The sequence below is a fragment of the Phoca vitulina genome, unplaced genomic scaffold, assembly GCF_004348235.1.
Source record: "Phoca vitulina isolate PV1807 unplaced genomic scaffold, GSC_HSeal_1.0 scaffold23, whole genome shotgun sequence".
NCBI lineage: Eukaryota > Metazoa > Chordata > Mammalia > Carnivora > Phocidae > Phoca > Phoca vitulina.
This window is the reverse complement of record NW_022589726.1, coordinates 3288949-3301534: the sequence shown is the minus strand read 5'-3', so window position 1 is coordinate 3301534 and position 12586 is coordinate 3288949. Positions and strand designations below refer to the sequence as shown.

General features: G+C 39.6%; 1 non-coding gene across 1 annotated transcript; it reads left to right on the top strand.

Moving 5' to 3' along the window:
* Positions 1 to 12260: 12260 nt before the first annotated feature.
* LOC116642677 lies at positions 12261 to 12366 on the top strand. Its single transcript, XR_004301367.1, has one exon. It is a non-coding gene; the product is annotated as a U6 spliceosomal RNA (small nuclear RNA).
* Positions 12367 to 12586: the final 220 nt, after the last annotated feature.

The window sequence follows — 12586 nt, the reverse complement described above, 5'->3', positions numbered from 1 at the left end:
TTATAGGGAAAACAAACAAGCTATTAACAGTTAAAAAGGAAGGAAGAAAGGGAGAGAGAATGAATGGATGGAAGGAACTGAGGAAAGGAGGAAAGAAAAAGGGGTTTGTTTTTTTTCATAAGGGTTTGCCCTGGTCATTCTTTTTTTTTTTTTTTTGCACAACTAATCAACATAATGGTTGTGTTATTATCAGCATAAATCAGTTACCCTGGGACAGGAGTCAGGGCAGAGGCAAAAAGTATCCATTTACCCTGCTGGCTTTAGTAAATGAAATGCAGTGATGAATCTTACACCTATTATCTATCATGACATCATTGGGCCAAGAAGTAGATATTCCCCAAATTAGAAGGGGTAAAGAGCACCCTGTTTCCCATTTTTTGAAAAATCTGACTTCACTACACTGTGTTTCAAACTGGTTACAATCCAACAAACTGTTTTCCACGAGAAAAGAAGACATATGGACAAAAGTCAAAGAACAAATTAAAACATTTTAGCTGTTAAGATGAACATAAATACACTCTGCTTTAATAAACTAATCAGATGTTCATCCATACGATGCACATAGAATCACCATCAATAAAATAGAACTGCCAAGACTAAGCCCTGGAAACCAATTAAAGGAAATACTGACACTAAATTTACACACATTTTAGATGTACACCATTAATCCTTTAATTCTCTTTAATTTCACACATCTGGTCCTCTTTTTTTCCTGTGGATTTCCATATATAAAGAAATGCTAGCTAAGATCATAAGCTTTGCATTCTTCTCTAAAGCACTATGGTTCCTTTGGAGTTGCCTAGGACGCAACTTTGCAAACACATGTCTCTTTGTTGGGCAAAGACATATTCAGAAGAGTGGAAATTCATCACCTCCAGGAGGTATGGTTATAGTTATGAAAACCTAGCAGTGCAAAAACTCCAGTGTCAAAAGCTATTCATTCTAACTCACGCTGCCAAACAACTGCTGGCAAAGTGTATGTACACGGCCCCCCTAATTACAGGTGTACCACCGCCTCAGTATATGCTATATTGTAAGAAGGTCTTGTCTGTGGGGGGGGCGGGTCTGTATACAACCGAAGTGTATGCATCTGTGATCCACTGAGGGGCCATGAGAATCTCAGGGCCATAGATGAATTCAATAGCAGTTCCAAGCTTCATCTAGCAACAATCCCATCTTCTCAAGTGAAAAAGTTAGAAAAAAAATTCCCCCAGGATCCTGTTAGTTTCATTACCTGCTAATGAAAAAAAGTGGATAGATTAGGCCTAATATAAATTAGCTAAATGCCCTTACATTGCTTTTTCAGGGAAATGAGTAAAAAGAAGAGCCCCAGTCTGAAATCTATAAGGGTAGTCTTCACAATCTTGTACATATGGCAGTTTCATTAACCGGAAACAGCATAGTGCAATGAGGTGTCAGGATGCCTGGTTTCTAGTCCTGGTTTTACCGTCAGTAGCTATGGGATGTTAGGAAGCTTGTTTAACTTCTCTGGGCCTTCATTTGTTCACATTTTCCAAGTGGGTAAGAACTATGTTTGTCTTCCTGTTTTCTTCCCTTATGGTTTTAAAACTCAGTTACGGAAATGTATACAAGGCAGAAAAATCATATTATAAAACTAATAATGTTAACTGGGAGTTACATCTCCTTCTATTTCTATCTTATTGTTTCCATTTAAGGCACTGGTAACACACAACCATTACTAACGCAACCTAGACAGCTCAGCTGCACAGGCAAATATGAGCTTGATTGTCCAGGATTACTATCGACTGATGCAATTAATCAAGCTGGCAAAGCTTCCTGGGAACACAAATGGCTGCAAGGGGAAAATGGCATGGGTCGGCTGCACGGTGGTTTCCAGGCAGCCCTCTTGGTTGATGCCAGATGAGTGATTAAATCAGGCTTCAACAAACTTTTCCTATAAAGGGCCAGATAATAAATACTTCAGGATTTGCAAGGCACTGTTGAAGCTACTCAATTCTGACTTTAGTATACCAAAGTAGGCGCAGCCAATATGTAAGTGAATGAGTATAGCTGTATACCAGGGAAACGTTATTTGTGGTCGCTGATATGTGAATTTCATATAATTCTTACATATCACAAAATATGATTCTTCTTTTGATTTTTATTTCAATTATTTAAAAATGAAAAAAACATTCTTAGCTCCTGAGGGTACAAGAGCAAGTGTTGGCTCGAATTTGGCCCTAGACCTTTAGTTTGCCAATTTCCACAATGAATGTTAGGAAGTCATACAGGTTTTTCATTTGGACTCTGTTGAGACGTTTGTTTGGGTCCTATTGTGCGATTGTTAATTGTCCTCAGCACTGATAACCCTCCCTAATGTACGGTGATTGCGTCCATGGATCAGGCACACTGAGCCAAGTAAATACAGTGACAGTGGAAAAAAAAAAAAATCTCACATGTGGCACGGAGAGAAAGAGAAACAGTGGAATGCAACAAGTCCTAAGCCAGATGGCAGGTACTCTGATCTCTGATCCTGCCGCTGGCACAGAATCTCCAGGAGACCAGAGGAAAGATAAAGGCAAGAGCCCAGGCACAGTAAAGGCAAGACCACGCTGTTACCTGCAAATGAAATGCAGTGTTCTCTCATGTTAAAGAGCTCATCTGGTCCATCAAGAGTCACCAGCTCCCCAAACCGGTTTAACTGGCCTGGGAGGCCTCCTGTTCATTGCGGATAGTAAAGTTCTACCCAGTACACTCAGTCTTATCTTTAACCTCCTTTGGAAATTGTAAATACTTACCAAAAAAAATAAAACCTCAATAAGTCAGCAGGGTTAGTGTTGATCAGGTTATCTTACTCAGGGCTTGGAGCAAACAGCAACAGCAGGTAGGGACTAGGGATGATCAGGCATTCAAGAAGGAGAAAGAAGGTCAACAAGCAGGAAGCACTTAAACTTTGCCAGTTTCTTAGTTCAGGCTAAGTGAATCCTTGTCATTCATTCCCTAGCATTTACTGGGCTCCTGTTCAATTCAAAGTGCTTGGCAACCAGAACCTTAAACTTCATGATGCTCACAAACATAGAAATGTTTGAGGCATTCTTCCTCTGTTAATAAATAATGGCTAACATTAAGCTAAAAGGTCAAATGAACTCTAGTAAGAAAGCCAAGGTTTACTGATAATTTCAGATATATCCATTTTCATTCAGAATAACCCATAGTGAAATCTGCAGTATAATGATATACTGAGCTCACTGCCTAGCAGATTCTTTTGCTTATATTTTTTCCCCCACATTTGTAACCGGAATACATTGGTTATTCAATACAAACGTAATGGTTTTAATGGTTAATCAACCATGTGCAAGAAAAATACATAAGAGGAATAATCCCAATTTGAGTTTGGCAAGAATTTCTACCATTTGCTTCACTAATATTTTGTGGTGAGAACAAAGCTTCAGAAATTCTCTGTGGAACATTCAGCTCATTAGAATACACATCAGTTACCATATTGCCCCTCACAGTGTTGGAAAGACAGATCAATTAGAAATGCCTAAAAAAATAGGGGATAACACCTGGGGTAAAATACACATTAGAGTCAGATGGGCCCAGATTTGAGTTCCAGCTCAGCTGTCTAACAACAGCGCCACCTCAGGCAAGTGATGTCCACTTCCCAAGCTTCAGCGTTCTCACCTGTAAAACATCAGTAGGAGTTCTACCCAGACATGCTATCTGTAAGAGGGCTCAGGACAGCATCTGGCATGGAACAGGCTTCCAATCATGGCACTCTCTCTAAGAGACATATTCTGCTGATCTCTACTTGAAAGCCTTGCAAAGTCAGAATCGAGCTCATTGTAATTGGCTTTCTGGTAAACTGAGGTTCTACAACAATCCCCTTTACTTGAGAGACTTGAGAGACCTCACTTTCCTGCTTCAGTCAGCAAGCCTGGAGGAACATATTTAGGGATTTGTCTCGTTAACTGAGGACCCAGCAGTGACGATGTCTAGAGTTGAATCCTGTCACCTACCAGCTATATGGCCTTGCAAGGTTTTTTTTAAAATCCTTTCTATGCCTCATTCCTCTGTCTTTAAAATCAGAATAATAACAGTACCTAATTGTTAAGCTCTTAGGGTTATTGTATGGAAACATATATGTATAAACACACATACACACATGTATGTGTGTACACATAGCTCAGTTAACAGTACTAATCCTATGTGAGTTTGTAAGTGTTAGCCATTATGATTAACATTAAGATTCTGGACATTAGAAAAAATAGTGAAGCTAAAAAGATTGAGAAGGTGTAGGGGAGGCAGCTAAATGAATAAAGAGAACAAGACTTATTCACTTAAGAAATTATAATTGATTACTATAAGGTTCCGGGCACTGTTCTATTTTTGGTAACTCTCCTTCTGGGTGAGGGGAGACACATATAAATTGTACTTTCAAAGTTATTTGCTTGTTTTTTAAAATTTAAATAAATCTCTGTTGTAATGTTATGCTATGGCCGTTTGCCTCTTTCTCCTAAAATCTAAAGGGAGAGAAAAACAATTTACTCTGTTGGATTTTTTTTCTTAGTTGTGGTCCCATTATAGCTGCGTGCCTTTGGTTCGGTCTGTAAGAGACCTCTCACCTCGCCTCTCCCCTTAGATGCAGAGTGGAGGTTGCACCGTCCTTACTATGTCATATGCGATGAAGCCCAGTAAAGGAATCCCTATACTTGGAAGTTGCACTCAGATGTCCTTTGTATGAAGGATCTGCCACCCTATTTAAGGCTAGAGGTAGCTATGAGCCAAGAAAAAACTTAGTTTTTAACCCAAAACCCAACTTACTATGACAGACTCACCATGCTGGGAGTATAAACTCCAGCTTATACTAACAGCAGAAGTGTAAGACTTTAAAGAAGCCATCAATTTGGTTATTGGCCTTTTTTTTTTTTTTTTTTAAGGATGGGGAGAGGTAGAGATGAGGGGACTTATAATATGTTCAACTCAAATTAGTATTCAAGACTTAAAATATCTCTTTTTGCTAGAGATGATGAATAAAAAGTGAAATATGGAAATGAATGTTCTGGGGTCAAGATGGGTCCTGATTTCCTAAAAATAGAACTCTCTGGATTTGGACTTCTTTGGATGTAGGTTCTGGGGACTGTAAGAGCCGCCCTCTAAGGTTCTGCTGAGAAAGGACCCCTTTGTCCTCACCTGTCCTGTGGTAGCAGCCGGAGCGCGGGTCCCACCATCCTAGATGATCTCCTGCTTGCTTTCTGGTGACCTGCAATGTCATTTGCCAGAGCACTGCTCCTTTCTTTCCCACAGAAAGCATCCAGGACCCTGCCCAACACCACCTTCTCCCCCAGGCTGGAGGAAGTTTCCTAGATCTGGGCTTAAACACATCAAAATATAAAAGAGCTAGTTACACCTTTCCATTAGGAAAATGATTTTTATATTCTTATGCTTACATAAGGAGTTAAACCAATTAAATGTTTTCCACAGAATAAGGAAGATTTGCCTGTTTTTCTTTCCTGCAAATAACAACCAAACTAGCTGAGAGAAAAAAAAAAAAAGTCATTTCTAGAGATCTCTGGTTAGGCATTTGCTCACAACAACTAAAAGGGGCCTCCAGCTGACCTGGAAGACTTCAATTTGGGGAAATTCTAACCACATACTAGCTACCATGATATCAAAATACATTTTAGCATACTTGTTTTCAAAAACAGAAGAAACCTGCCTTTTCCTTTATAATTTCTCCTTGAAAAGGCTGCATTAAATCAAAAGGGTACCTTAACATCCATGACATCCTCACATTGAAAAAAAATAGCTATAGAATCTTCCTTAAAGTCCCAACAGAAACCAGACTGTGACTATCCATTTATGGGCAAGGGGCTCCACCCAGAAAGTAAGGGAGAGGTAGTACAAGTATTTTAACAAGTGAGTAGATCGAGTTGGTTTTACTACAGTAACTAGTCAATGCCGGTAGAGGAAGGACTGGAAAAAACAATAGGAGGCAATAAGCAAGGTCAGCAATTCAGAGGCTGTTTCTCTGGGACCGAAAAAATCAGGGCAAATCGAAGAAACATTTCAGCAACAAAACCTATGCCATGTAGTTGCCTTTTTTTTTTTTTTAAGATTTTATTTATTTATTTATTTGACAGAGAGAGAGAGAGAGCACAAGCAGGGGGAGCGTCAGGCAGAAGGAGAGGGAGAAGCAGACTCCCCGCTGAGCAGGGAGGACCCTGGGATCATGACCTGAGCCGAAGGCAGACACTTAACCGGCTGAGCCACCCAGGCGCCCCAGTAGTTATCACTCTAATATAGGCCATGGTTGAGGGGAAAGGAGCGGGCAGGGGAAGCAAATCACATTAATCCTATGTTGTAGGGGAAGAAAGCCTTCCCCTTCTTCCCTTGTGAGTTCTCTGGCTGACCTAATCATTAAATTGACATAATACAGATTAACAGGAGAAACATAAATTCAATATTGTATGCCCTGGAGCCCCAAAGATAGGTGAGTCAAAAAAGCTGCCAAAGCAGGCAGCTTTTATGTCGTTTAGACAAAGAAACAATTATTCAAGATTTGACAAAACAAAGGAGTTCGGGTGTGGGGTAGCAAACTAATGAAGAAGTAACGAAGTTTGTTTATATTGCCTTCTTGGCCTTGAATTCCCTATCTCTGGTGATAAGGATGCCTTCTACCCTCCTGGTATAGGAAGGATACCTTCACATGAGAGATTTATTTCCTATTTCCAGGGGGACAAAGGAGAGTCAGAGTGTCCTTCCTGCACCAGCTCTTTCTTAAGTAACTTTAATTCAAAATAATCAATATGCCAAAGTGGCATATTTTGAGGTGGCACATTTTTGTTCCCTTCAGTATTCTCTCCAAAAATAAGAAAAGAATAACAGTCAGCTCTTAATATTGCTACATATATACGGAATGCAATAAGATCAGAGAGGGAAGAGCCTCTAACCGCCTGGAAAGAGGCCAGGGAGGGCCTTACCAAAGAGGTGCCTATGCCCACCACTGAAGGAACAGGAATTCATTAGGCAGATAAGAAAGATTCTTCTGACAGAAGGCCATGAGAAAGTATGTTCCATTTTCAGAACCTAAATCAGAAGATGGGATCTGGCAAATCAGACAGGCCAGATCACAAAAGAATTTTGTTAGTTTTGTTTGGTTAGCAGTTTTCTTCAGTCAGGAGAAACAAAATTTTGCCAACTTACACCAAAGAGAACAGGGTAAAGGGGAAGACAACTAAAAGAATACAGAAGCAAAGGAAACACTGAACAAGCCATGTCTTTGAAAGAATCCAGGAGAGCTGAAGGGATCCAGGTAACAGTTGCAAAAGCAACTTGGAGTGCTTTAATCTACAATACCTGTCGGCAACAGCTTGAAACAAACCACTTCCAACTACTTTCAATCTTTCCTTCTCTTTATTGAAAATTTCCAGGAAAAAATTGGCTATCTTGGCCAGGAGAGCAGAGAGCTCCTTGAACAGCAGTCCTACAAAGCCTGCAGGCACTGAGATCTGATTAGATCCCCAAACTAATATCAATTATATGGTGCCCAGGAGAACTGAGGGTAGATATTCCACAGGCAAAAAGAGACCCATGACAGTCCTGCATCCTTTGTCAAGGGGTTTGAACTTTATCCTATAGGCAGAGGGAAGCCAATGGAGGATGTAAGGATGGAGATGATCCATGCTTATGTTCTCTTTGGGAACACAAGACACTGTGGAACTGTAACAAGTGAGACCATAAAATGAATGTCAATGGTTTTGTGTCTAGGATACAAAGGATATATAAAATTCTCATGACACTTATTGGCAGACAGTATTAGAGGATGTTAGAAAGAGGAGTAAATTTAGAAATCATTCAGCGAATCCAATTTCATCTTACAGGTTAACTGGAAAGAGGCTCAGCATCGGTATCTTTCCTTGGGTCACAAGTCTACTTATCAGCATTCAGGACTTGGACTAATTTTATTTAATCATCAACACCATCCTGTCAAGCTACTGTCAAAAAAGCCTATTTTTAAAATATCTTTCTTCACGAAAGTATTGGGCTCTAACACGGATTCTGTGGCACCTTTGATCATGTCTGTACCATACACAAAATACAGGGCATTTTTCTCATCATTACCTAAAATGCTTAAGAAATAATGGTGTCTTCCACTTTCTCCCACCATTTCATTTATTCAGCAAGAAACTAGTAAGTATCAGGCACTGTACTGGCTGAGGGCACAGAGTAGCAACAGTATTGCTAATAATAATATGAATATAATGGCCATTATTTACATTGCAGTTACTAGGTGCCAGATTATATTCTGAGTGCTTTTCATATAGTCATTCACTCAATCCTCATAAAAACTGGTAGGCTGGCATGGGGAGTGATTGTTTATGGGTTCAGTGTTTCTTTGGGGGGGCAATAAAGATGTTCTAAAATTAGATTGTGGGACTGGTTTTGCCAACTGTAAATATACTAGAAAACACTGACTTGTACACATTAAATGGGGGAATTTTATGATATCTCAATCATATTTTAATAAAGCTGTTTAAAACCCAAGATGTAGACTATACAGAGAAATAATTTGAGGCACAGAGAGGTTACATCATTTGTCCAAGGTCACAAAGCTATAAAGTGACAGAGCTGGGATTCAAATACAGGGGGTCAGAAGCAGAGTCTCTATATTAAATATACAGTCCCTGACCTGGAAGAACTCACAGTCTGGAGCACATTTACAAACATGAGGCATAAACACCTTGCCCTTGTATCTAAATTACACAGATCCATTAAACACACACACTCTGGCGAAAAAAGGAGAAATGTACAAAGGAAAGCCGATGGATGACAGAGTGCTAGGTACCTGTAGATGTGTCATCATGTCTAAAGCCTGATTCTGCTCCTGATGGTGTAATCAGGAAAAAGCATCCTAAAATAAGCTGCATCAGAAAAGAAGCTAAGAGGGAGGTTTCTCACTGTCCATTAACATGAGAAGCTGAAGTTGCCTTGTGTTTGCACGTGCATGCGCCTGTGCATGCGTGAGCATGTGAGGATTTGCGTGTATGTGTTTTTGCTGGAAAGTTCCCCTCCCGGAAGTCATACCAGTTCTTCATTGTATGCCCAGAACCTGGCGGGGCACATGGTAGATAAATGGATGATGATGAATGAATGACTCTCAGCTAGTTAAAGAATAGCTTAAATTGATCTCCAACTTTCTGGACTTTAGAATGGCTCAAATCTAGACCATAAGGAAAAAGGGCTGCTTGTGACTGGAGGTATATGGGCATTAAATGACTATTAATTAGTCATTTGGGGAGTGCCTGGGGTTCATGAGATCACAGCTCCAAGCCTGTATAGGTCTAGTTCTCACACGCAAAATCCTTTTCAAGACCCCAAACTCTAGTTGTCTTGAAAATGTATTTAAGTGGTTATGAAAAGGACTGGGTAAGAGAAAATGGGTGGCTGAGCTCAAAATCTGTTCTACTTCGGTTTGCCTGGATGGCTCAGTCAGTTGGGCGTCGACCTTCGGCTCAGGTCATGATCCCAGAGTCCTGGGATCTAGTCCCACATCGGGTTCCCTGCTCAGCGGGGAGCCTGCTTCTCCCTCTGGCTGCCGCTCCCCCCGCTTCTGCTCTCTCTCTCTCCCTCTCTGACAAATACATAAAATCTTTAAAAAAAATCTGTTCTACTGCAAAAAAAAAAAAAAAAACTCACAGTATATTCCTAGTGATGGTGAGTGAAGGGCAATGCATTTCCTTAAACAGTATATATTCAACCTATTATTACAACCCAAACACAGCAAGCAGAAGTAGAAGATAACCTAAACCAGAATGCAGGGCCCACATTTCAGTTCCACAAGCTGTCAGAGGCTGCTCAAAATTCTTCTCAATAGCATTAATGCTCAAGCCCTCTGCTAACTGCTGACGACTAAGCTATGTCCTCTTGTGCTAAAGGAGTTCACAGAATTGGTGCTTCTACCTCCTCAAAATTTTTAGAATTTCTTTATCATTACTCAGCTGAATATTCTTCACATTGGGTAACAAATTATGAACGTGACATTCATCAGGCCCCAAATGGAACCACTCTTGAGAGTCTGTGAAAAGCCAAGAGAGCTACACGAAAACTACAAACATAGATTTTCTTCCTCGAGTTCAAGCAAAAAATTCTACTTGTCACTGAAATGACAAAGAAGATAAATTTTAAATAAGGTAATAAATACCAAGTAATTTATATTTAGCTTTTTAACATTTGAAGAAAAAAGATATGCTCTCTACCCAGATCTGATTCCTCCATCTGCCACAAACTTTAGACATTCTTCTGTTAGCTTACTTATTGTACGTATTACAGGCAGGAGAACCAAGCAGTTAAGAGCTAGTATGTCTATATAATCTATTATCCAAACCAGAGCACTTCTGAGAGTGAATAAAGTCACAACAATTACATTGGGACAACAGAAGTAACCTGGGACCATCCCAGGCAAACTGAGACATACGGTCACCCTATTAAAAGCTTGTGCTCTGGTGTCAGAATTTGATGGTGGGCAGGGAGAAATAATTCAAGGTTTGGAATAGTGTGTTGTTAAATGACCATAACTTCAGGAAGTGTAGTACAGAAGTGGGTTTGGGCTGGAATGGACCAGACAGACATCGAGGAGGGAAAGCCCAAGAAAACATTTTTATGGCACTAGGAAAGAAATAACAAGAGGCCAAGCTAGGACGGTGGAAATAAAAAGAGAAAGCCTATATAAGAGACCAGGCCATTAAAGAAGTCAGATAGATAGGTTGTAATACTAGTCTAAGTAGTTAGAAAATATTAAATACACCTTAAGGGACTTGACAGGTAAATGGCAGGCATAGCAGAGCACCTGATAATAGGAAAAACCAAGGGAGCTCAGACTCTAGGGCAAAAGCCATTTCTCCCTATCTCTTCTCATACTTCCTGTTTGCGTCAGTGCCAGGCTCACAGGGGTGTGCTTCATTCCAAGGAGAGCTGGAGCCCTCCACAGACCACTTGATGCAAGGCACAGGTAAGCCAAGAGTTTCCTTCACCGGGAGGGTAATAAAATGACACCAACAATTGCTCCAGACACCACTTGGTGGCACCAGTACCCTGAAATGATTGAAATGCAACCTGCCATTCTTGATCTTAAACTGGAAACCTTGGCCTCTTAAAAGGTCTAGCCAACCCTCAAGTTCAATTTCTTCCATGATTATCTGACTTCTTCCAGAACTTTCACATCCTCCTTTATCTCAATCTATGGAAATCCTGGAAACTAGATGAGAATGTTTTATTCTAATGATCTCTTATTATTTCAAAAATTCCTTTGTATACATATACACATATAATTTATATAAATGTGACCACCTCTTTCAACCACACTTTTCTTATGTAACCTTACCTACCACCACCATAATTCCTCCCACCCCTTCTAGACAATCCATCTTAACAGCCTAGAATACATCCATCACCATCTAACCTTATACAAATGTGTGTATAGACAAAAGAGATATCTAGAGAGAGAAATGTATGCCTATAAAAGTTTTTTTGATTAATGATTTAGAAAATGGACTCATAAAATGTACTCTTCTACACATCTTGCTTTCCTCCCTCAACAGTATCTTGTGGTAATCCTTCTAAGCAACTAGTATTGCTCCAATTCACTTTTTGGGGATGTTGTTATGTAATATTCCATGGTATAGACATACATTAATTTATTCAACAACTGTCCCTTATTAAACGGTATTCGTTTGGTTTCAATTTTTTTGTTGGTTTTTTTCTTTTTTTTGCCACAATAAACAATTCTGCTGTAGAAATCCTGTGTTTATATCCTGTATGGTACAGCTCCTGTCTCCATGAGTTAAATTCCCCAACAGGGAAATGCTGGATTGAAGGGTAAACATATACTTTCAATTTTAGGAAATGTTGTTAAATTTACGTCCAAAAAAAGCTCTTTAAAATCCCTATTCCCACCAGCAAAATGTGCATGACAGTGCCCTTTTCCTCACATCTCCACTAGCAATGTGTATTGTTGCTTTTTTCTTTTGCTGCTTGATGGATATAAAGTGACAACTTATCATTAATTAACTTTTTGTTTTCCTGGTTGGCTGTGATCTCAAGCACCTTTCCAAGTTTTTTTTCAGCCATTTTCACCTGATTCTTCACAGCTTTTGCCCAAAGCAAGGATATTTTAATGGGATTTTTGCTTAGTAAAGAGGCTAGAAAAAATATTGCTAAAACATTAAAGAAAAGAGAAAAATAGGTTTTATCATGGTCACTATTACCTATATTTGACTTCTAACACTAAAAGCATTTGGGTGCTCAATTCGGCAGCACATATGCTAAAATTAGAACAATACAGAGAAGATCACATGGCCTCTGCACAAGGATGACATGCAAATTTGTAAAGCGTTTCATAGTTTAAAAATACATACAAACATACATGCATGCATAAGTACATACATAAAAGCACTGGGGTGCCAGAAAATAATCTTGTGAGTACTATTCAATCCTGGAATGTCTACTCTAAGGGCAGAACATGATTATTTCTCTCTTCATAAGGAATTGACTCACTGTTAGTGCTTTGTTTCTGACTGGACATTGTATTGCTGTATATGTTTAAGTAGGACTTGGTATTAAATAA